This window comes from Chaetodon trifascialis, chromosome 2 (genome assembly GCF_039877785.1).
Source record: "Chaetodon trifascialis isolate fChaTrf1 chromosome 2, fChaTrf1.hap1, whole genome shotgun sequence".
Lineage (NCBI taxonomy): Eukaryota > Metazoa > Chordata > Actinopteri > Chaetodontiformes > Chaetodontidae > Chaetodon > Chaetodon trifascialis.
In genome coordinates, this window is record NC_092057.1 from 24,044,273 (window position 1) to 24,071,279 (window position 27,007).

Below are 27,007 nucleotides of genomic sequence, written 5' to 3' on the forward strand. Positions count from 1 at the left end.
CTTTTCCAGCACATCCAGTATCACCCCACAGCCAAAGATTCCTGTCATGATGCTAATTGTACTTGAAATGGTTTCACCACCAGGGCCTTTTGCAACTCTGTTACATATCAGAAACAGCCTGGAGTGTCTGAAAACCAACATCCTTCCAGTGCCCCTGTCCATCACCTTGGCAGAAACACATCACATCTCAATCTGTCTCCACCGCGGTAGTCCGCTCGCCATCGGTTCACCTCCACCCCGGCCTTGCTGCTTATACTGAAGGCAGGAGGAAAACATGAAAGAGACAATCAAACATGAGGCATCAGAGCTGTCACTAGTGCCTGCAGAATGCAAAGTGTTATCAGAAATACAGCTGAACCTGATCCTCTGGTGCTCTGTCCTTCCCACAGGCAAAGTTATGCTTTCAACTCACTGTGGCTTTCAATAACACACAAACAAAAAATAACGCCTGCGTCGTCAACTTCAGAGATGGCTGAGTGTTTGAATATTCAGACATCGGAACACTGCTAATGGTGTGATATCTAATATCTGTTCTGAGTCATGCTGCTGCTGAGGGTGAAGAAAAACACAACCAGGAGCTGATAAAATAATAGACAATTGTATTTTCACTGTACAGTGTCCTCACATGCCTGTACTTTTAGACATTCTTGGTAATTTCACCATGGAAACACTTGTATATGACAGTGGACTGAAGTTGTTCACAGTGCAGCAGGCCTATCGCCTCTCTGAAATGCTGCTCACAGTGGCACTATTGTCACAATAAGGGGAGGTGTGAGGATGTGCAGAGAGAATACCCAGAAGCCTCAAATACCCCACTGTCGGTGCAGATGAAAGGACCTCACCAAGCCAAATCACTTTATCAGACTAAACAGCCTCTCTTATTGCGGGATGCCTCTCAGACGACGGGTGCTGAGATGTCACACCACTAATTGAGAGTCACAACAAGGATCCTTGTTTGGCCCGTTCCACTGGTTGTGTACGGCTACTGTAATCACCACAATAATTTGGCTCCCCAAAACATCAAATGGTGGCGTGGAAGCTGCAGGAATTTGCATTGCACCCTTTGATCTGTGAGATTTAAACAAAGCGAGCTCTCCCTCTGCAAAGGGCGTGAAGGTTACAATGTCCCGCCCTCGCTCGTCTGCCTGCCGTTCCTGCTCCGGTCTGAACCACCTCTATTGTCGTGATTATTTTGGCTACAAAAGCAACAAAGCGATAAAAATCGCACATTAAAGACAAATATAACCCAGGGTTAACGAATGCACTTGTTTGTCTATAACACACAGAGACAGACATTTTGGCAACGTACCAGCAAAAGTCTGTAGTTTACACGTCACAGGAGAAAGAACCTTTGGGTGTGTAAGTCTGAATTTATGCACATCAAAGCATCACTTATATCTTCTTCTTATTAGTTATTTATTCTTTAGAGGTGCCTTTAAAGAAATGCTAACATCAGCATGCTAATCTGTTAACAAAACTAACTGCTGATGTTAAGGTAAGTGTATAATGTTTAGCATTTTCTAATTAGCACTAAACACAAAGTGTAGTTGAGACTGAAGGGAATGCCTTCAGTTAGGTCGGTATTTAGCCCTAAATACAAATAGACCAACTGAAATAGAAACCAAAATAATTACAATGCATCATTTGGGTGATTTAAATGCTTGTACCACATCTCATGACAATCCATCCAATAGCGGTTTAGACATTCCATGAAAAACCACAAACGTGATCATGATGGCGCTATGAAAGTCAGGAGAGCTTCACAGTCAATGATCATCCTCTGTGGACCATGAATGTCTCGACGAAATTTTATGTCAATACATTTAGCAGATTTTCAGGTATTTCTTGCATTAGCATTAGCATTAATCCTCTGTTCACCATGGAGATCTGAGTGAATTTAAATGGCATCTGTTTAATACTGCTGAGATATTTCAGTCTGAACCGAAGAGGTGGACTGACCATGAGAGCATCAAACCAACATCAGCTGCTCATCTCGAAATCAATAATTAACTGAGACACATCATAACACAATGAATTAATTAATCCAGCATGTATTATTTTATTATTTCATCACCATGGTTACCTTATTTTCTCCACGGCATGATACATTTTCAGTCTCAATTTTCAGCATAATTCCTCATTTGCGCAGGTAAAACACATTTAACATGCCCCATCTACATTCCTTATCTGCTTCCCAACCAGCTAAGCCCACCGAGGAGGAACACTTGACACTGATTTCACATCATTGTCTGTGAGCGACCTCATCCTTTCCTCCTCTCCCTCTGTGGCCCCCTCAGTGAGATCTGTAAGTGCACTCAGCCATGCGTACTGACGTCTAATCAACAGCAATTAACCCTGGCCTCGTTCACGGGCCGCGGAGCTAGGAGATAATGAAGACACCACGGTGTTTTTTTTTTTTTTCACACTCTGCTTTTGTCACCCGGACGCTTCCCTCATGGCTGACTGACAATGGAATGCGATCGTCCAACTCGGGGAAAGTGGACCCTCGGTAGTGGCGCAGCTGCTGGGTCAGAGCGAGCCAGGCTGTGATGTAGGGAATAAGAGAGTGTACAAAGTGGGAGGCTGTTTTGGTTTTCAGAGCGGGTTCTGTGTAGAGTAAGATGTTATATACATGGGAGGATCGGAGCCAGTGCTGCTGATGTGCGACAGACCTTGTTTTGGGTGATTTAATTCCATTTCTCATTCCTTGTTGCAGAGATAATGGAGTTCCTGAACCAATCCCTCCGCCGCATCTTTGGTCTTGCTCCAATCTCACTTCAAGACTGTAGCCCAAACCTAGACAACAAATAGGCACAGGACACATCCACACAGTGTTATGGTCTTTTGTTTGAGACGAAGGCATTTTGCATAAGAGAGCTAGCGAGCAGATCTCAGATGGAGTTTTGGAAAGCACCTTGTAATCTTGAGCAGAAGGACGATTCAAGTGTCAGTCAATCTCCCCTGTGAAAAGCAGGCAGGCTGGTTGCAGCCGTCAACGCGAAAAATAGCATGGGAGATAGAGGACACCCCTGCTCTACCCCCACAACTGACCTTTGAAGAAAGATGTCTACATCAAATACTCTGAATTATCTATTCAAATGCCTGGAAACAATCTTTAGACAATGACACATCAATCAAATGCTCCCTGAACCGGGGATGGTTGTTTATATAAACGCTGTCCATCTGGGGGAGAGATCTCAGCAACGTTGCATCTCTTTTTCTGTGGGGAGATGGCAGAAAAAAGAAAGAAGGAAGTTCATAGAAAAAAACTTAAAATTCTGCTTTTTTTTTCTCTCCTCCTTTTTTTTTTTCTCAAATCCCAGCGTGAATGTGTCGGCGAGCTCGTGGTATGCACCAAGATGAAAAGTAGAGGCCATCCCTTTGAAATCCTCCTCAAGTCAAAATTACCATTTCATTTCAACTCCAGCCAGGAAACGGAGAGCGGGGCCACTGCTAACTGCTTTGGGCATATCGTTATTTATTGTGTGTAAACTTTGGAGGAACATTGTTGCCTGGGAAAATGTGTTGTGTGGGTGGTGGAAGTGAGCAGTTGGAGCAACCACAAAGGGAGAGATCAGGCCTATTTTCTCTGTAGGAGGAACACATAAAAGTGAAAATAATGCCCATTATTACAGAAAAACAACATCAGTCTTCTTTGCTCATAATTTTCTAACAGCAAGTAAGCTACCACTGAAGCTAAACAAGCAACCAGTTGACCCTGTTTAGGTAACTGCATTATCTTTTCCCCCCTGTTCTTTAATTACTAAGTCTTCTGTATTAAGCGGGCCATTATCTGAGCTGGAAGTAACTGTTTTTTTCCATAATGGTTACATTAAGTGTATCATGTCGTTTTATTTAGTTGGCTTTATTTACCTCTTCGTGGCAGGGGGTCAGCATTACCTGAGCTACATACAGTGGACCTACTCACAGAGACCTATGCTTTTTACACAGTGATGCTTTCATGAAGTCTTTTGAAAGCAGCAAGAAATCAAATGATTTTCAAAGTAAAGTCCTTAATTTGAGCCAGTGAAGGATCAGCAACATGGCATCTTTCCACATCCACATGGCTATCTCCTAATACTGTGATCACTGGTAGCTTATTGTTTCTTTCGTTTACTTCACAACATAAGGTGTATTTGTTATGTATCCTAGTGACGATCCAGTTACATAACCTAGTGACGGTCAGATTATATAAAAAATAGTTATATGCTACTTCATCATGAGGCAAATACAGTGATAAGCCATCCAATACCACTAACACCTTGTCAGTTTGAAAAGGTGTCAGTAATAAGTTTACAGGTTGCTATGATGGAGCGCAGAGGCTGTAGTCAGCTTTGATTCAGGTTTGTTCAAATGGATTCGAATATGACAAGTTTTAACAATGCAATAAAAAAAACAACGAAAAGAAAAGAAAAGAAAAGAAAAGAAAAGAAAAGAAAAGAAAAGAAAAGAAAAGAAAAGAAAAAACACTTCTAAGTCCACTTCTGCAGCACAATGATCTCAAACTTAAGTGAGTGGACACGTGTGTTGCTTTGCTTACATTAGGGAACCTGCTCTTCCCACTTCACTCATTAGCTTTGCTGATGCTGCCCACCCTGAACAAGGCCAATAATCTACAGCTACGCTAATGGCTCTGTGAGGCTTACTGAGGCAGAGCTTTGAGCTAAAAGCTATGAAAGATCTTCATAACGGCAATGTTAAAATGCTCTTGTTTGGCAGGTGTAATGTGTACGATGCACGTCAGGGCTTTCTCGGCAGTTTGGAGTAAGATTCGGTATCGGTGAAGGGGTCAGGGTCATCAAACCGACTGCTGCACTAAGGATGCAGACTTAGTGTATGACGCACACGCTCCACCAGGTCAGTGATCCGGGTGCCCCAAATTCACCATTTTAAAGCCTTTATGGATGAAAAGCCAAATCATGCTTGATAAGCATACTTGCCAACCGCCAGTCATCATAGCAACAGGAAACTAAACCTAATCAGGGTATCTGGGGATCTTCCCCAGAAAATTGCTAATTTCAGAGTCTGTTTTCCTGCATTCTAGTGAATTTACCGAGTCATTTTGGTGTAGAAATGTGGAATCAGGGGGACGGGGGGAAGGGGGCATTGAAAAATGGGGCTCTCAGGAGAATCTGGAGGGTTGGCAAGTAGTTGCATCTACAAACAGTAGCATGGTATGAAAAGTAAATGAGGGAGAAAAACACATTGTTCAAAGACAGTGGATCCCGCAGGATGATTTTGTCCAGAAAACAAACAAACTCGATTTTGTTAAACTAGAATAACAGCCTAGAATTTGAATAGAGGGAAAGAGTTCTTGGCTGAACTATGTTGTTTGGATTTGTCATATTTTTTTTCTTATTGATTTAGTCAGTGGTGCTTTCACACAAAGGCAATTCATCTTCTGACACCTTGGCAGCTGAATTAAGCTATTAAACAAAGGTACTGTCTAAATAAGAGCTTGGATAAATACCAATACATGATGCTGATTTGATGATTGGATTTTCAGATTTGTGGCGTGGTGAGCATCATTAATCTAAACGAACCTGTCTTAATCACATTCAAATATGTGGGGTTTTTTTATGAATCAATAATCAATTTGTCATAGATGTGGAACTGAGGTGCAAAGTGAGACAAAACTCTACGTACACAAAGTTAAAAGTTGTTTTTTGATGTTGGAGTGGTGTGTGTGTGTGTGTGTGTGCGTGTGTGTGTGTGTGTGTGTGTGTGTGTGTGTGTGTGTGTGTGTGTGTGTGTGTGTGTGTGTGTGTGTGTGTGTGTGTGTGTGTGTGTGCTTAGGGTCCTGGAAAAAAAATCCTGATGTTCAGACTTTGTCCTGTGTGCACAGACAGTCTATTAAAGATTACAGCTCTATTTTTTCAGTGCTGTAGCCGCCTTGAGGCTTCCTCTTATTTGGTGTGAGACTTGTTTGGCCAGTTGATGTAAACCAAACTTGAAAAAAATTATGTTATATTATCAGATTTCACCATTGACGCACAATTACGTATGTGATTTAGCATTGCACTAACCTAATAACCTGCTAATGGGAATCATGAGAAAGTTTCAGAGCGACAGTTATTACCGTAGTAACTGTCACTCCTGCTTGTGAGAAAGAGACGCCAGAGGAGCTGCTGACTGAGAATATGACATGCAGGGGAACACATTTCAATATGATGCATTTGTGTATATTTCCCACTTTCCCCCTGATGGTCTAACTGGCTGCTGCACACGCACAGTGCTGCTGTTGTGCTGTGCTGCTCTGTCCTTTCTGTCCACCATCCTCATGTGTTATGAGTTATGCATTTGTTTTTCTCTGTGTTAGGCTCACGGTCAGTGCGTGAGAGTTGGCAGCCCTGCCATCTTCACTATCTCAGTTTAGTGCACTAGCATGCTAACATTTAGCACTAAACACAAAGTACATTTGAGACTGATGGGGATGTCATGAACCAACAGCCTAAGATACAAGTAAAGAGTTAAACTTTTACTGAGGATAATAAAACATAATGAACAAGCTGTTTATAAAGGAAGCAACTGTCTGAGTGACATCCCTGCTACCTGTGAGCAAATCATTAATGTGCGACAGGAATCCAGACCAGCAAACAGGTCAGAAATGCACTACAACAGGCTGGTCAGTGAGTGAACTGAGACAGAAAGCTTCTGACCAATGGGGGGGGGTCGATGTTTCTTGTGTGCTAACCAATGCGACGGTGACCAGACGTCCCTGTTCATCCAGCATTCTGGGTGTCTGGAGTCTGGTCAAATATCTGTAAAACACTACGACTTTCACTACCAAAATGTCCCAGTTTTCACTACAATTAATACAACAATTATGTTGTTACACTTGTTTTAAACGCTTACATATACATTTATCATGTTCTGTCCCACTCACACTGATTCGACCGTTTGTGTGTCAATCAATTGATCAATGCCTCGCTGTCATAGTCTATAACTATTTTAAAGATGCATTAATAAAATGTTTCAGATCAACAATGGATCAAATGTAATGTGAAAGGTGACACTTGCAAAACCCCACAGATAATTGCCACTGCCTCTGTCATTCTGTTCAATCTACATACTGTTTAACATCTTTTAAGTGGTCACTGTTTTTCTTTGTTTTGACCCATGTTCAGCAGCAGCAGACAGGTGGTTTCAGAGAGAAAAGGTTCTGATAAACCAGCTGACCTCGCCTGTACCCATCAGCAGACAGACAAGGTTCACGAGTGGCTGGTGGATATAGTTGTGCATCCAGCACCTTTACCAAATGAGAGCTGGCACAAGAGTGAATATTAAAGTTCATGTGGACAGAAACATGGCTTCAAATGAATGCTTTCAGACATCCTATGAGCAATATACCAAAATCTGTTTCCAGCTTAATCTGCTAGTGGAAGTGGCACCCCTAGTGGCTAAAATGAAATCAATCAATGCAGCTTGAAAGTTTGTTTTTGTTTGGTTTATTTCAGGATTAATTTAATCATTTCTAATTACTGTTCACAGAGGCTTCATACCACACAAAAACCTCTCTGCAGTTTGACAGCCAGCATAGTGCTGCTTCAGTACAGAGCTAGAGGTTAATGTAAAGAGAAAGAGAGAGAGACTCTGACATTTACATGACACATATAAGCATTAAAATGTACATCATCCTGTTCTTTTCAGATTAAATCCGTACCAGAAATGAACAAAACACGTTTTGTGTGAGTACTATGTCAGTCAACATTAGGAAGAAAGTGATTCATACCATCATTCACACTATAAATGTCTTATTCTTCACACACATGATGGCTGTGATCACAGCATTTAATAGAATTAAGACCACAAAGAGAGGGTGTGGACAGAGCCCAGTTGATTCATGACCAGTGGGGAAGCAGCAGAACTTTGTTGACTGTGTTCTCGTCTAACAAAAAAGTACATCTAATCTTAAACATATGGCTGAAGCCGGGGATTCATGCATGACAGCATGCAGAGTGTGGAAAAACACTGCTGTTGTCTTTTTTCTCTCCCAGAAATTTACGTGTGCTTCTTGTCATCCAGGATGTTTTTACTCATTTCAGAAATTCGGACATGGCGGTTCAGAAACTTTACATTTTATGAAACAAAACGAATGAAAAATCTGCAGGAAACCACCGGGTTTGTTAGGGAAAGCAACAAAACGCAGACTGTTTCCCGTAAATACCTTGCAGAGCAGGGAAAGACTGGAAAGCCCAAGCGCTCACGAGGCAGTATGTGTGTATACTGTGTGTTCTCAGTCTATATATTTCAACTCCCCAACTGTAATACAGACGAGAACTGTGCTGGAAAGTTATTGGGAAGGTTCTGACAGAGAGGATGTTTTCTGACATGCACGATAGGAAAAGAAGGCTCTCACTATGTCTTTTCACATCCCCTGTTTAATGAAGTGATTCACAATTGTTCTGTAATTGTAATCCAACAATCCTGCTCTTTCTCACTGACATCATCTTGGCTGTCTTCTAAGAAATTCTGCAAACGTGTCAGTCGAAGGAGTTGAAAAGCAAGCTGGGTGTTGCATATATATTTGGACTGCAAGGGCTTGTTCATTTGTTTTATCTATCCCACTTTTTATGTCCTCCACCTCAATTTATTTGTACTGGCCTCGGAGACATCGGACTTGGCTGTAGCGCTTATATATTTAAACAAGGGCTGCTGAGGGTTGAGGGAAGTGTTCGACTAAACTCAAGTCAGGTCTTCTCAAACATTTAAACACAGTTCTGTCCATGGGGGCAAGATGTTTACCTCAGCTGGTGCTTTTCCTGCTGCACTGGCTGCCAGTCTCCCTCGGATCTGCGCTCTGGAACAGCTAAGAAGAACACGGAAAGTCAGAGTTTGTGATAGGTGTAGAAAGAAAGAAAAACATGGCAGTTGCAGGAAGTAAACAAACCAACTGAGAGAAACACAAGCGTAAGGAAAAGACAGATGGAAACAAAAGTGAGTCAGACTGGATCATCTTACAGGAAGCACCCACTCTGATACTTTAGCCACTGACCTCTGGCACACAGGAGTGGGGGTGGAGGCGACAAGGGCTCTGCAGGCCCCATCTGCATGCCTTGTCCCTGGCTATGTGGCCATGTGCAGCACCTGGCCCCACGCCAGCGCCCAACGCCCCTTTGTGGTGGCCAGAGTAGCCGGTTGGGGTCTGCCTTTGATCCCGGGCCAAGTATTCATCTCTAAAGGAAGAGGAAGAGCAAAAAAAAAAAAGAGAGAGAGAAAAAGATAAACAGAAAAAGAGGGAGGGGGGAGGTGGAGAAAAAAAGTCAACCTCTGCTGCCAATTATTGGAAAAACATCAAGGTCTTTTCTGTCTGTGTAAAAAGAAAGAAGAGAAAAGAGGGAGGGGGTAGAAGAAGACATGGCTGTTTGATGGCTTGGCTCTGTGTTAGTTGGAGGATTGTGGCGAGTAGAGGCGAGGCGAGGCAGAAGCTGACCTGCAGGAGGTGATTACAGGTGGAGAGAGGTATTTGTCTGGCTGCTAAGACTTGTTTTTTGGTGTTTTCTTTTTTCTTGGATGCCCTTTTTTATCTTTGCCTCTTTCACTATCTCTCTCAGACTCCCTCTCTTCCTCTTGTTGTTGCCATCCTTATCTGTGCCTTTCTTTCCGTTACCACTGCGTGCTGTTAAACCAGTTCACAAGGACAAAAAAAGGTCATTTCTTTGTCTCTGTCGAGGTGTTTCTGTCCCTGTCTTTTTGCCTGTCTGTATCTTTTCCTCTCTAGTACACACACACACACACACACACACATACACACACACACACACACACACACACACACACACACACACACACACACACACACACATACTGTACGTATAGGTATGTATATATATATATATATACATACACATAGACATTAACTGTGTCACCAAAGCAAGAAGCGACTGTAAATGACAGCCTGTTCACTGAGGGAGCATGTCAGACAAATGATGAGGATGTCATGACAACAAACAGAAGAGGATTACAGTGTTGTCAGTAAGCAAGACACATTTTAAAGCCCGTGAAGAGCAGAAATAATCACATAAATGATGCAGGTTACACTTCCACAGCAACTCTAACTTGGCTAACAGGCTCAAGGCTCTTTCTTTTATTCCTTTTTTTCTTATTCAGGCAGAGTTTGGCTCTATGTACGTAAAAATATTCTGCTTCACATGACAAGTCAAAGCACATTTTCTCAGTTTGATGATACCCTTACTACTGGCTGTATAGGTTCAAATAGCAGGGTTAGATGAATTGTTTGGTGTCATTTTTACTACTCTTGTCACAACCTTTTCACCTTTTCAGGCTGTGATCACCTCCAGCTGCCACAAAGTTATGAATGAAGGAACAGCTTAAACTCTAGGATTTAAAGGACCATTTTTATCACAATTTTCTTCTTATTTCATGGTCTCTATGTGTGTGTGTTAAACCCTTTTAATCAGGGTCTCTGCACATTCCCATGTCTAACTTCCATGCTCATCCTGTATCTTAGAGAATCATGTCTGGTTTCTTGGTTTCATTTTTGTAGGTTTGGCTGTTATTTCCATTGCACTTAATGATATTATGTTCACTCAAAGTAAGATCTGGGAACACAGTGGCGTCATACCACATCAAGGTCCGATGGGGAAAGAAACATACCAACCAACAGTTTAGATGCCCAGATTATTTGGGTATTCCCGCACTTTGAAAAAACTTTCAAAGCTTTAGCAAAAAGTGTGTGTATTGCCAGGCTTTGAGAGCGTTATTTATGGAGGACCAGGTGAAGTGGAGTGATGGAGCTACCGCTTGCCGACAGACAGCTGCTGTGCTGGGGATCTCTGGAGGAGAGGCCGGGGACGCAGCCGGAGCCTCTGGAGAAACAAACACCCGAAGTCACAGCGGCCTGTGCTCTGATCACAAGCTGTTTACCAGCGTGAGGAGAGCTCAGAGTTTTTCCTTAAACTTTTGGGATTAGAAAGTGGAATTATCTTCACTCTTCTCAACCTGTCTGCAGCGGCGAGCCACGGAAGTGCCGACCTCCACTGTCGGGTGCTGTGTAATTAGGCTGTCTGTCCATGTTGACTGCTGACTGGAGGGGTAATGTACTTTACTTCATGAATGTTCAGAGAAGAGGGGGAAAAGAAGAGGGGCTGCAGGGAAACAGAACTGTCTCTGGTGAGTGCTGAGTTCAATCGGAGGCTAAACTGAATAAACACACACAAACACACCCTCAGACTACAGTCAGCACATGCTGCAGCTTGCTAGCTAACAGCTAATGTACAGGTACTGTGACTGTTTGGGGTGAATAAATACAAGTTTTGATCATGTGCTGTACTTTGAGTGATGTCACCATGTTCACAGGTCTCATCAATGAAGATGGTGAAGGTATGGTATGTCCTCTATATGTATGTCACACAGAAACAGCTACATGCTAGTAGCAGCACAGTTCCTTGTACACCCAGCTTGTGGTCAGGCATTTGGTATAAGAGGCCTAAACACTGCTCATATACATCACTTGCCTCCTCTCCTCTGCCTTCGTCCTTGTGGACAAAGAAACAGATCAGACAATAGCAGATGCATTGATCACCAAGGACGAGTTTCTATCGCTCTCTCTCCCTCGGCCTCTCCGTCTCCCTCTGTCTCTCTCTGTAATTTTCCTTTCATGGCTGTTTTTCCTGCTGTCTCCTGAGACCTTCTCAGTCGACAAGAGAAAGCACAAACTGAACATTAAGACGCCCCACAGCCCTTTAAACACTTGTCATTTGTCCTTTTATGAATCATGGCTGGAGTTGCTATAGAGACTGGTCTTTTTTTATATTTTTTATGTACCAATTCTTGTTTCATTAAGTTTGCTGGTGAGACAGAGAGAAAGCGGGTGAGGAAAACAGACAGCGAGAGAGAAAACCACAGTCAATTATGAGTACGGGGGAATGATCAAAAACGAGCCGTTTAAAAATCCAATTTGCCACGGGGGTGTAAGATGAGAGATGAGTGAAGGACGGTCAATGCACTGCGGATCTCTGTGGACATTGACCAACATGCAGCTTTTTTCTTTTTTCCTGAGAGAAGACAGATGAAAGGGAGAGTTTGCTTGGATGTTTAGTCCATAGTTTAATCATGACAGATGAGTATGATTTTTCTGTAATTAGACTCATATTTTCAGCACGATCTTTCTTTGTCTGTAACTATCTTTCCTCAGTGTCTCCGCATCTTGTTTCATTGTTGAAGTGCATGTACTGCATGTGATTGCCTGTGCGAGTGTGTGTTCATTAGACTCCCAGTACCTGCGCCCAGCCATGGGCGTTTAATTCAGCGAGCAGGCAGGGGCATTATCACACACTACCATCACTAATCCCCATGGAATGAAACACCGACACTTTGATGTCTGCCAAAGAACACTGCTGTAGTATTTGGAGGCAAGACCGTGCATCACGTACAAACCATAATTAACAATCTATAGCTGGACTTGAGCCAGGCTGAGCGGTGGAGGTGCAAAGAGGGCGGGAGAAGAGAGAGAAAAGGAGAAAAAGAGAAAGACACCGGTGGTGCAGAGCCAGAGGCGGGATGGTACAGCTTGAAAGGATGTGCTATATGTGTGTATGTGTATATAAATGTACTTATATGGGGGTTGAGGTCAGCGATGGAGTGTAACTCAGTACGTTTACTCAAATACTGTACTTAACTTACTTGAGTATTTCCATTTCATGCTGCTTTTTACTTAAACTGCACAGCATTTTGGAAGCCAGAAATGCACTTTTTACCCCAATACATTTATTTGACAACAGTAGTTACTCCTTATTTAGATTCAGATTATTAATACAAAATATAAATCATAATGTAATGTTTATTATGAATGAAGTGACCAGCAGTATACTGTGTAAAGTGATTAAAATTAGCCTTCACCATGTCCACCTGCAACATCAGCTATGCTTACACAATTATGCATTACTAATTACAATCCGCTGTATATATGAGGTATTCTGGAATAGTCCATCCTGCACATTGTGTAAGATTATGAAGTAAATATTTCACTTTTTTTTACACTGCACTTCAGTTTTGCTACTTTTACTCAAATAAAAGTTCTGAGTACTTCTGGTGGAGGTAGCTTGAAGACATACCATGAGTGCCTACCAATGTGGAAGTGTTTCTTCAGTGATCAATGCTGGACTCGCACACACACATCCACACACACTGGAACAACAGTGTTGTTGTCTCAGTAACAACCTGCCTAGAGCTCAAAGAACAGAGGACGGTGAAGTAAATCCAGCACAACAAAATGAAGTCAGCGGCCAGTGGGTATAACACAAACCCCTGGACTTTCTGTGCTTGATGAGGACACAGAATGAAAAATTGAGGCCCTTCTGTGGAGAAAAGTCCCTCAAACACACGCACACAAAGAAAGATTCCTCATGCCACCTACACAAATTCTGGTGAGGAAATGATATCACTGCGTACCGGTGTTCATCACAACATGTGTGAATGCACACACGCACGCACACATACACACACACACACACACACGCACACACACACACACACACACACACACACACACACACACACGCTATAATACATACACCTCGTGTAAGAGGATAAAACACCAAAAAACCAAAGACTTTCATCAAAGCAAGTGAGAGAGGATGTCAGAGATTTTTTCTAAAGATGAAAGCGAGGGATATTCTCTCATTTCAGCTCATCTCTCCCTCTCTCACTTTCAAAATCCTTGAAGTATCAACCATGTTTCTACGACAAAAGAGAGAGAGAGAGAGAGAGAGAGAGAGAGAGAGAGAGAGAGAGAGAGAGAGAGGGAGAGAGAAAGAGAGGGAGAGAGAAAGGGGGGTAAAAGTTATTTACGTCCCACGCTGTGTTATGTGGTCTGTCACTTCTCATTTTCTCCCAGGGCTGTCCAACTGGAAGACTTCAGTCAACTCTCTCCAAGCCTGTATTTGCTGAGGTAATTACAAAGTGACAGCTTCAAATCCTCTGCCACACACACACACACACACACACACACACACACACACACACACACACACACACACACACACACACACACACACACACACACACACAGCCAAATATGGGTAAATATGGGAATATGGCTTTGTAGCCTTTCAGATTCTGAGCTCAGCTAAGAAAACCTGAGATGAGCATCTCTCGTTTCGTTCTATCATCAGCTAACATAACTGCAATGATGACCTTTAAATGTTCCATAGTGCGCTCGGCAGAGTTCCAACTATTCAATGATCAATATTCCTGATAATTATATAAGCAGGAAACTGAACACAACGTCAACAGCATTTTTGCTGGCCATTTGCATTCCCCATAAAACATATAGCATGTGAGATCCGAGCGCACACATTCAAACACGTCCACCTCCTATATTCACTTAGAGGTGATTGTAAGAACATCTTTGATCTTTTTTCCCTTTCTTCTTCAAGGAGATGCATTGCCTGTACACGTAATCCATGACAGACATAATGTGATTTGGTAGTATCTCTAAATGGCAGGGAAAACCAGCTGACAGAAATTAATAAGTTACTGCAGCAATGAAGGAACAGGAGGAGGAGGGGTTGGGAGGAGATGGTGGAGGTGGTGGGCTAACCTGGCAGCAAAACACACAGATCATCAAATTATCTTTTGAGGCATATCGTCATGGTAAAAGTCACACAGGCGCGGAGCTCAACCTGCCCTATCTGCAGCTGCACACGACGCTGGTCTGTCGTCTCCAGTTTGGATCATTACTCCAAAAAATGAGGATGGTGGAAGTCACAGGCTGAATGTTATGAACAAGCTAGCGACCTGTGGGGACCTCTGTGCCTCGTTTCTGTCAGCTTAGTCCAGAACTACAAAAGGAGGGCTTCCACTCAACACTTTGAGCTTAGCATCAGGCCTCATGATTGAACGGGAATGTTCATTTCTGTATGAATATGGTATGCATGTGTGCTGCTATAGGCTCTCAGACAGGAGCTGGCGCATGAAGCCATGGCTATGCTATGTAAACACATAGGCAGGGGTTTAAAGGGCACTCTCACTGAACTGTCTAAACTGAGTTAACTTACTGTTCATTAGGCAATAAATACAGAAGTAGTTTGCTTGAGAATGTACTAATATGAACATTTTTTCCAAACACAGATATGGACGGTGAAACTTTACCCAAGTCTACTTGAAAAAGGTGGTCTGAGACTGTTTCCAGTCAAACTGTGGTACAGTCTGTGTGCAGTCACAGTGTAATCCCTTATCCCACTGGAAGACGTCTAATTGGCCTGTGTCACTACAATATTATTAGTGCACTCTTGTAGATGATAAGCAGAGAATAGCTTTCAAGCGTGACTTGTCATTTTGCTCAGATGCAGATGATGTCATTTCTTTGCTGGCCATCCAGATGGGTACACTCCCATCAGTCATGCTTAGGTGGCTCCGCTCACCCCCACATTGTTCTCCATCTTTCCTGCATAGCCCAACATCGTTTCCTGGCAACAGGGCCATACAGCTGCACTTTGATGGGGAAAGCATTACGTAAATGTACCACAAATCCGAAAAACAGTAAACAAGTGAACAGAGCAGCACAGTCACAGGAGGGGGGACAGTTAACTCTGGTATGTACAACATGTGGAGGCTCAGTTGCATACATATATGTACAGTGCATACCTGTGTGTGTGTGTGTGTGTGTGTGTGTGTGTGTGTGTGTGTGTGTAGTTAAGCTACTGTGTGTTACATGAATGTCTCCTGTACAAGTCATAACATCTGGATTAGATTTGCAGCCTGACAAGTATAGAAGATGCACAAATAAATAAACTAATGATATGCCAAACTTTACCTAACCATAGAAACATTTAGAACAGTGAAAAACATCAGGATCTGGAACATCGAACGAAGGTTACTTCACTATCAAAATACCACAAAGAAAGGAAAGGATTTTCAAGGTGGCAGTGTTGTTCATGTCCAGTGGGGAGAAGTGGGCCAGATGTGGCTTTATGGGTTGCTGTTGGCTTGGATGTGTGTGTGTGCGAGCGTGAGGAGGGTGAAACAGACAGACAGAGAGAGGGATGGAAAGCAGAGAGAGTGTGAGGGAGGGAGGTATGTCATGCTCGCCAAACCACTCAGCAAGACTCTGATTTATTTGGCAACAACTAGATGGTGGTCTGAGTACAAGAGGCCACCTACACCAGTGTCTGACCTCCGACCCACTTCGACTTCTGAAAAGAACTCAGCTGTCCTTGCTAAATCTACACCCACACAGGAGGGAAGACCTGTTTTGGGGGAGAAGATACACATACAAACATACCCACAAACAAGCGCATTTAGACCTCAGCAAACACACGCACAGTTGTGTGTGCATGTACCCAACCAGCCACACATGTGAATGCAACACTTGGACATCGTCAGATAAGGTTGAAGACGGACAAGAAGAGGAGAAGCCACAGAGCTAATTTTACTTTCACATTGCGGTCTTAAAGCCCCTGTAAACTGTACTTCTTTGTAGCATTAAATATTTGTGACTAAATAAGCAAAAATGGAAGTTTGAATAATCTCATTCATTATTTATTCAGAGCTTAACACTTGAAATTTAATCCAAACTGTGTGGGTGTGGTTTGATCAGACTTGATGAAGAGTGTGGGCATCATAAACATACGACCCAGCAGCTGTCATCAGATTTTGATTCAAATGTTTCTGAACTCTGACTGGTCAACAAAAACACAAATCTCTCATGTGAATCTAGTCTAACTTCAGCAGAACATTGTGTTTTCACACAGGGTCCCATTGCTGATTGAGAAAATAGGTGATCAGGTCGTTTAAAAGGTCCCTTTACCAAACATTTTCACCAACTCCAGCACTGTTTATCCATGCTGTCAGTTTTGGTTCTGAGACATCTGCTGCTGAGATTTGTGCATCCAATAAAAAGATGAATGGTATTGCATTTGTGGTTCTTACAGCATTGAAAATGTTCATTTAAAAAGTCCACCAGTGGCTTGTTTTTCCAGAAGGCTTGTCTACACAATGCATTGTCAACAGTTTGACTAGAGACTCGTTCTTCAGTGCAATGCTCCTGTTCACAGTCAGGTCTGTGAATTTTGCACAATGACACGAGTCATTGTGTTGCAGGTGATTTTGTATTCACCTCTTTTACAATGAAGTGGAGGTCGAAATCTCAGAGAGCGACAAACCTGAACAGATAAAACTGAAACTATCTGCGTGGAGAGACACCAGAGTTCAGTGAGAAAATCTGTGAAAACTGAAGTTTGGATAAAAGGACTCTTTAATGTGTTTTAGGCCTTGTCCTCCTACTTTCATCCTCCATCCCTCACTCTCCACTTTCCCAGATGATTCTGGGCTGTGACCTTGGACACACACACACACACACACACACACACACACACACACACACACACACACACACACACACACATGCACACACGTCCATCTGCTGGACTCAGACTGGCCTGACTCTCTCTCCTCTCTCTCTCTCTCTCTCTCTCTCTCTCTCCCCCTGTTCTTGTCTTTTCTTCCCTTTGTTGTCCCTATTGTTGTCTCCATGCCTTTGAAACTTAAAAATATCCCACCCCGATTTTGTTCTGTACATTTTGTTACCATGGTGATTGCCATGTAGAGCAAGTAATATGAGTGTGTGTGTGTGTGTGTGTGTGTGTGTGTGTGTGTGTGTGTGTGTGTATGCATGTAAAATGTGTGTTTGTGTGCCAGTAGCAGTGCTATCAGCCAAGCACAGATTCTAAAGCTATTTTCTGAGGAAACAACAATAAAAGGAGAACACCCACCATCCCCTGTCTTTCATTTCTCATCCTCTTTTCTCTCTTCTTCTTATCTTACTCATTCCTCATTCTCCATCTTTTTTTCTGGCCATCCTCATGCTCCTTCATTCCTATCTCTGTCCACTGGCCCATTCCTCTCTCTTGCCCCCCCCACTGCACCAGTCATCAACACTCTCTGTCACCTCATGGCAACAGCCAAGAACGATACCAGGGAGCAGAGGCAACCTGGTGTCACACCAAAGCGAGTAATGGACCCGCTGGTCCACCATGTCATGTTTTACCTCTGTGGCCAAGTTAGCAATTAATATGCAACATCTGCTTAGACATTCAAAATAAAGCTTGCTGAGAAACATTTCAGGTGACGGTTGCAGTTTGGTTACATTTGGACACCAAAACTACTTGGAAAAGATCTTACTTTGGACTTAGTTTGGAAAAGATCATGGTTTGGATTAAAATAACTACCTCAGTTAAGTACACTAGTTATCTAAGTTACATGTTAAGTCCCTGACATAAGTGACGTCACATACTTAAGTACATACATACATACATAACCGAACTTACATGACTAACGCACATATTTGTGTAACTAACATACTTATGTTTTAGTCTCACACCAGACATGACTCGCATGTCCATGTCTCCTGTGTGAAAGTCCTGTGTTTGAGCCCTGCATCCACCCTCACCTCACCTCACATCTTATTGTTCTATTATGTTTGTCCTTTACTCCCACCATTATTGCCCTGTGCTGGCACTGCACCTTCAGACAGTCCACTTCATACTTCATACACATTCAAATGACAGGTCTATTACACACTTTGATACTGGGCAGGGAGAAAGACAGGGAGAGATTGACAGGCAATGTCTCAAAAGGTCTTGTGGGCCTACTGAAGTAGTGGCACTGAGCAAATGGCCAGTCTCATCTGGCTGGCATATTGCAGCATTACATCGAGATGTCGACTTTCACCTCATCAGAACCAGTGGCCTGAGAAATCATCAAAAACAAGGTCTATGAAATATGTGCATTTGCAACTATTTGGCAATGCATTTGCACACATGCATCACTAAATGGATACACACGTGTGGTGATGGATAGATATTCCAATTTGTGTGTATTCTTGTGTGTCATCAAATAAGATTCATGTTACTCAGCCATGTGATGTTCTTTCCTGTTTTGTGTACATGTAATCATGCACATATGCAGTTTTCTGTGTATTTATCTATGTTTAAAGCCATGTAAGAGTTCATTCCCACTGATCAAGGGAGCAAAAGTCTCTTTTAATGCAAGGGTGGTCCCCATGTGCATCCACCACCCTGGGCTGATCAAGGGCAGAGCAGCAAGGGAGGAGCAGCCAAAAAAGGCCTGGTGGGTGTGCTCATCTGACTGAGTCAGCTTGTAGAAAAAGAGGATCACAGCAGCCTATTACACTTAGGCAGGGATTACCGAAACCACACAATGATATTGATTGATTCATTTCTTCCTGGTTTCAGTCTTCTAGGTGATAATATACACCCTCAGGGAGTTAATTGAGACACACAACAAAGTGCTGAAACAGACTGAGAGCGAGAGGCATCTGCCCAAATACAGGAGCTGATGTTACTGCCCCGTGTAGATACCTTGTTAGGATGTGAAATGATAATTCTTTTTTATTCTAACTTGAGTCTCATTTTTGTAGTTTTGACCATAGTTACATTTATTCGAACAATTGTGCCCACCAAAGGGATGGCTGAGATCTAGGATCATGGTGACTTTGCTGAAATAGCTGTGATGAGTGTTGAAACGATCAAATTTGTTAACAAGAGCAACAATTCACAGAGCTGAGGGAAACTGTAGGGATTCATCCCTACAAGGAACACGTTTCGTAAATATCACTGTTGTGCAAGTTCACACTTCACAAGAGCGAGCACAAAGTTCAGCTCACACAGATTAAAATGAGCTAGTTCATGTTCAGTGCACACTTCGAGTTCACGGCTCACAATCCCAAACAATGAGCTAGTTCAAGTTCATTTCTTTAATGAGCTCCAAAGACTGCAGATCCCTGACAGTGTAGTCTAGTAAAGTGTCTACTTGTCACTGGTTCAGTATAGTTTCTCAATTACTGTACTTAAATACACATTTGAGATATTTGTACTTTACTCGAGTATTTCTATTTTCTGCAGCTTATGTTTCTACTACACTACATCCCATAGGAAGATATAATATTTTTACTGTTGTTCTGAGCTTGTGAAAAGGTGATTTTATTTAGTGATTCATGGTTCTCTCAGTACAGCAATGCTGCAAATGTGATCTTACAGAATGTGATGCATTGCTGTACATTAAACTACTCAAATCAGCACAACTTTACAACTGCAGCAGTAAAATGCACCATATCTTAATGCAGCACAAATATTTGTCTAAAAAAAACAAAACAACTAACTAAAAATCACATTTAATTGTAAAACACAGTCGGGGAGCATTTTTCTGCACAATGAGTACTTTTACTTTTGATACTCAAAAGTATCAACATTTATACATTACATTTTTCTGATAATGCTTTTGTACTTTTACTCAGGACTTTTACTTGTAGTGGAGTATTTTCAGTGTGGTAGAGTACTTAAGTAAAGGATCTGAGTACTTCCTCCACCACTATGAGACACAGGTCCTTTGTAAACTGCTGTGAGCTGGACTTGGGAGGAGGAACTTTGTAGCAGTTGGATTGTGGTCATACCCTTTGTCATTAGTTTCTCGTGATCATCATTTACTTGCAGTTATTTCTGGTCAAAGGTTTTAATTTGATGTGTTGTTTCTTATTCATTGCAGATGAGGCTAGTATTCAGACTTTTTTTTAGACCCAATTCAGGCACAATTTGCATAGAAATGTGAGATTTTTTAAGTTGGAATCTGCACTGATTGGCTCATAAATCTTCCAGTTGCACTAGCTATGCTCAGTATGCTGGGTGCTGTAAAACATGGTGCGTGAGCTTTGTTTACTGTCGCAGGAGTCGATGACGCTCACATTCATTATTTGCAAACTGATATTTTCAATTCACTATTCACCTAAAACATGAGCTTTAACATTTATGCACAAAACTGATAAACATTGTTATTTCCCTCCCTGTTAACATAACAATATTGACTAGTGGACCTTTAAGAGAAAAGGTCAGACAAGGTGAAAAAATAAACTGTGGCCATGCCTTTTTCTATTTATAGAAAGAAAGAGATAAAACCAGGTACCCAACTGTAGAGGAGTAGCAGGCAATAATGTAACTCTATGCTGTCAGTCCCAGATTGCCAGTCACATTTAAGACAGTGGATGGTGTGTGTATTCTGATAAGCTTCTTGCAGGAGGTCCTGTGTTTCTTGGTTAGTAATTACCTCTCCTGTAGACTGACCAGGGCAAGAAATAAATCTATATGTGTGTGGACTGGATAATGGGAGATCTAGAGGGATGATGGCTTTAGTCAGTGGTAGAGGTGACTCACACACATACGCACACACACATAAGCATGCACTCAGGTACACATACTGTAGAAACACTGTTCCTCAAGCTACCTATCTAGAAGCAGCAAAAACAGGGATTTGGGACAGAGGCTTTCTCCATAGCTGACTGATAAACTCCTTTTAGCAAGTCCAGCAGCCAAACACAGTCTCCAGCCTGTGTCTATGTGTGCACAGCAGATGTAATGTATCCTCATTCTCTGCTTCTCTAATACTTGTAGCACTGTGCAGCCATTAAGCTACTGGGTCTGATCACTTCTGATACTGCCTCTCTCTCCTCCACCTTCCCAATCCCCTCAAACAAACTTGTTTTAATGAAAATACATTCCTGAGTTTGGTGGATTTAGCGGATTTTCCTCCCACTCTCATCTCTCCAGGATTTTTGGGGAGGGAGAAAAGTGCTGAAGCTCCAGCTGGAGCAGCAGTGGCAACAGTCCATTTTAAGAAATGCTGATGCCAGAGTGCAGAGCATTTCTGTGAGCATTCAAGGAATGAGGAATGCATCTCCAACCAGCTTAGAGAGAGGCAGAAAGAGGTGTAGAGGCAGGGAGTGGGGAGGTAGATAGAAGGGACAGGGGGAGGAAAGAGAGAAGTGGAAATTAAAGGAGATAGAGGTGGTGGAGAGAAAAAAAGTAGGGAAGACTCCATGTCATGTCAGCATGGTATTGCACCTTCACCATCAATGCATCTCTGTTGTGGCAAACAGCCGGGGACTCCACTGTTGTCAACACCCGGACAACAGCAGGCTACTGAATCCTGTTTCTAGACACAGGTACTGACCAGAGCACAAATCTGGTTTATTCGTCCTGCCTAATGTGGATTCAGAGCTCTGATTATTGCAAGCATGTAGGCAGGTCATATTTTTTTCATTTTGTTTCAGAATGCTCAGCAGAAAGATTGTGTGAAAACAGAAATTCATATTTGGTGGGTTATGCACATCATACAGAATATATCACAGTTATTCAAAAGACTATAAGGGGTGACATATGGTGACAAAATGATGGGGACCAGATCAACCCACAGACATTCCCAGACCACAAAAATCCATAGCAGATGATGTCTGACACACATGTGTTCCGTAATGACAGTGACTTTGATGGAAAGTATTAGGGCCACACATCCATCATTTCCTGTACATTGATTGACTGTACATGCACCTGTGATGCATTTCTAATTACCGATAACATGCCTTAAAACCACTTGAATTCACCAAGTGGGTATTTTGATTTCAAGTCAGAAAAATGAAACGTCACATAAGCCATAATAACGGCAACCATATGCCTTTTGGTCGGTTAATGTGAGGAGTGACAGCAGCAACGGAAACAGTGACACATTGGGCCAAACCACAGCTCTCTCCTTCTCACGGCTGCTACACACAGTCCCTCACCCCCTACAAAATCCACAGTATTCATCTATACATCCATGCATACATGCATGCATTGGCACTTGCCAAATCCTCAAAACCTCATTTGCAGGGATCAACATGTTAAAGTGTGGACCTGCTACACAGCTGTGAGTCGTGGACGAAACCCTTTCCAAGGATTCGCGAGATAAGCCTGACAAGCCAGAGGTCTGTCAGCAACCGCCTGATTAGGATCAGACCGGGTGAGCCACTATTGATAAGACTGGTTTCACTAGCTGAAAGCGAAAGGTTCACATAAAGGGAAATGCAGTGCAATCAATATTCCAAATCACTATGAAAATGAAAACATGAACAATTACAGAAAAAGATGAGCAGTTGTAATGAAAAAAGGAAACAAAAAATACTAAACTGAAGAGCCACATGGTTGAAAGAGGCGCTTATAGTATACACTTCATACAGACATCAAAACAAACACAAACTTGCAAGTTTGAGTCCTACGAGGTTTTGGTGACTGAACAAATGGGAAAGGAGAAGACACTGAACATCACTCGGTGTCTCTCACTGTTGATTGCGGTCCATCGTGTCTGCACACAGAGTAAAGAGTCCTCCGCTTCTCCAGCTGTCCCTTGTCATCCCTCAGCGTCCTTGACTCTCCACTTCAGGCAGCTCTCGGCCCCATGAGAGCCCTGGGCACTGCCAGCTGAGCCACCTTCTCGACAGCTCTTTCCCATCGCTGGCCAACGACGCCTCGCTTTGTACCCTGGAACAGACAGAAAGAGCACATCACCCCTGAAGATAAGCATGGGAACATTTCATCATAGGGAGCACAGGTGACAACAGTGGTCGAAGACAGGTAGATATATTCTATTATTCACAGCCCAGCAAGGGCGTCAGATCTCCCTGGCGATCGCTACAGAGGCCGGTGTCAGAGGTGACATCAAAAAGACAAGGGCTCGGTGACAGCCGTCGACTACACCACTGTTGAGGTAATTCCCAGGTGCCCCAGCAAGGGTCCCTACTCTGGAGGCACCAGTGGGATCAGGAAAGGTCACCTGGCAACACAGGTCAAAGCTTTGATCCAATCAGAGGAAAATCCAGCAGGGAAGGGCTTTTATGAGTGAGGGGTAGAGGGAATGGTTGGCTGTCATTTCGTATTTCAGAGGCAAAACATGGAGCCAAAGGAAGGCAGGCAGCAGCCCCATCATTATTTAATACACAGCTCGCTTTAGATGCTTCTAGACTAAAACACAGGGTGGAAACAAAAAAGGACCCATGATAACCGTTATTATTAAACTGCATATTTTATGAGGCCCCTCCCGATTAGAAAGTCAATTGCCGGTTATATATTCACGCAGGCAGTGAAAAGGCACTGAGAGAGTGACCCTCAAGCTTGACCTCACATGCTTTGAACTTTTTCTCCTCAGCCCCCCCTCCTGTCTTTCTCTCTTTCTCCCTCTCCTTCTGCCTGCACTTGGTCCCCGGGAATGAATGCTTTGATTCGGGCCGTCCAGCTGCATAAGTAAACCACATTACATTTTAGGAATGTAAATAGCAGAAAGTGCTTTTGTGAAAAATTCATTGGATGCTCCCGGCTGGACCACATAATTATTTAGAGAGCATATTTAAATACCTCTTATAATTATGGAGGAATGCACGCAATTTCCCTTTCAATGTCCAAACCGGTCATTTGGTCTGGAGATAGGAGGTCACAGAGACTGAGTGGGAAACTATAGAAATGCTGTGTGCTATAGCAATGAACCGCGGTGAGGGAGGTGATCTGTTCAAGAGTTTCAACTGCTCTTTGGACCCCAACAAGAGTGAGTGTCTATTACTTGAGTATCACAAGCTGTACATCCACTGAGCATTCGGCTCCAGGCTCACAGCTGCAGACAAGCTATGATATCATTGCATTTGAATATCATTTGTCAGGGTTTTAAGACACAATTTGTCAGAACTGTCAGCAAAATGCAGCATCACCCCCCTCATTGGCTAAAGAGACATGTTCAGCTGGAAAACATAAATGGGCTCGTGCATGTCAAATCTGATTAGATAAGATAACTCTAATACATGCATGATATGCTGATATGCTATATTATGCAAAGATCAAGTGTGCATTTTACACTGTACACCACATTTGCCATATGCAGAAACATGGCTGATTTCAGATCAGCTGCCATCGCTCATCACTTCCTCCTCTCTGCAAACTTCACACACAGACAGGGCTGACTTCCTGTCTGTCTGGAAGATTGTCTGTCTCAGGGGGAAGGGGACATGTATCTGGAATGACAGCAGTGCTCTGACTGTGTGTGTGAGGGTATGTGCATTTTTTCTGTCTACAGTAAAATATACATTGATTCTGCTTTGCAAAATACAGTCACCTTCACACATCAAGCTGAATCTCTCCCCATGTCCTCCTTGTGTCCTCTACCATATATTCTGTTGTTATGCAGACTAACAAAGGTACAGACTCCGAATCTCCCCCACCCCATGATCAAATGCAACAACACTGACAAGCAAACATCTCTGCAGTGAAAACACAACATCCCCAAAGGTAGGCTGATATGATATGAGTGAATATGTGGATAGCTGTGATCTCTTTCTCTGTCAAACATCAGTGTCTTCTCCCAAGACAAGAGATTGGTGACAAGACGCAAAAACACACTCAAACAATAAACGGTGTTATTGAGGAAGTGATTGAGGAATAATAATTAATGACGAGCATGCAGCAGGACAAAGATGCTCTCTAAAGACTAGCCTGCTGTCCCCCAAGGGACAGAATGGGGCTTCAATTAACTGACAGGCGGACGTATTAGAATTTCTATCATGGGCCTTGGTGGGCTGGTGAGATGCAGGACTACAATGCTTTGAAAACCAGTGTGGTTTCCCCATCAAACACGTCCTCTAGGTCCTTTGATCTGCTGGGTGGTATGTGTCCTTGGAGATACGTGTCTACTTCCTCAAAGCTCTTTGTTGCCAGCACCTCATTTTCCTGCACTGAGTTTTAGTGCTCCAGCAACAGCAGGCTCAGCTGCATTCATTCTCAGACAACAGAAAGTACACATGCACATCATGTGACACCAGGTGATTTTAAATATGCATGATGAATACACCAGTGTGTGTGTGTGTGTGTGTGTGTGTGTGTGTGTGTGTGTGTGTGTGTGTGTGTGTGTGTGTGTGTGTGCCCGCATGCGCAATGCGAAAACATGCAACTCGTGAATACAGGTAACATGACCATCTCAGGACTGAACATAGAGTACCTGCTTTTTCTGAGATGTCCACAGAAAAGCAAAATCTCATTTGAACAAACCGCATTCAAATTAGAGTGCAGTTTGCGATATTTTCTTGCCAAGCAGCTAGTCCTTTAGCTTTGATAAAGCCACCGACCTCGACTGCTTCCAGACCTCTGAATTGCCTCCCACATCTCTGATTTGTTTAGCAGTTCATAGAGGTCTGGTGTTGTGTGTACAGACAGCTTTTCAGCCATCTGTAGAAACAACTGACCAATCAGAGCTTTGTGTGCAGGGTGAACAGAAATGCCATCTTTCATCATAGCTAGCTAGCATCCTATCTACATCCATTAAAAATAGCAGAAGAAATATTGCTGAGGCTGGTGGCGCAGCAGGTAGTGCGTGTGCCTCACAGCAAGAAGGTCGCAGGTTCGATTCCCGGGTCGGGCCTTTCTGTGTGAAGTTTGCATGTTCTTCCCGTGCATGCGTGGGTTCTCTCCGGGTACTCCGGCTTCCTCCCACACATGCTCATTCGGTTGATTGGTGACCCCTAGGTGTGAGTGTGAGTGTGAATGGTGTATGTATGTACCCTGCGATCGGCTGGCGGCCGGTCCAGGGTGTACCCCGCCTCTCGCCCGTTGACAGCCGAGATAAGCTCCGGCCCCCCCGCGACCCCGAAAGGGATCAGCGGCATAGAAAATGGATGGATGGAAATATTGCTATGAAAATGACCACCAAATTGAATGACAGTGACACAACTGTACAGGTTGCTGTAGCTCAACTTACAGACCTAATAACTCTTAAATCAACATTCTCCAATCTTTGTGTTAGCTGTGTCAGCTAACAACCACTACTGCAGCTTTTGAAAATATAATACCTAGGACAGATATGCCACTCGCTACTGATCAGTTAGTGCACAAAAACATGAAATAACCACTTCCCAACAAGAAATTGGCCATCATGAACATAGTGTCAAACTGAATGAATGAGATGAAGTAAAATGGCATTTCACTCAGATTATCAGGCTACCCGGGATAGGGTTACCACTAACCACTAACCCTGCTTTCACACTCAAAACAGCAATTACAGCAGTACATTGCCCAGAGCAAGGCCATACGTTCTGTTTACTCTTGTGAAAACATTTGTATTCTGTATTCTCCAGAAGATCCTTTTAAAAGTTTGAAAAACTAACCCTGGATGGTCCAATGGAAGA

At 43.0% G+C, this 27,007-nt stretch overlaps 1 long non-coding RNA gene across 1 annotated transcript in view; it reads right to left on the reverse strand.

Annotated features, from left to right (window-relative positions):
- Positions 1-1,425: 1,425 nt before the first annotated feature.
- Positions 1,426-27,007, reverse strand: part of LOC139349588 (uncharacterized) — a 36,772-nt gene continuing 11,190 nt past the window's right edge. The window contains exons 2-5 of the long non-coding RNA XR_011603468.1: positions 23,130-23,327; positions 8,996-9,176; positions 8,746-8,800; positions 1,426-2,796 (exon numbers count right to left, since the gene is read on the reverse strand). This is a non-coding gene — a long non-coding RNA (uncharacterized lncRNA). The remainder of the gene's footprint in view (positions 2,797-8,745; positions 8,801-8,995; positions 9,177-23,129; positions 23,328-27,007) is intronic.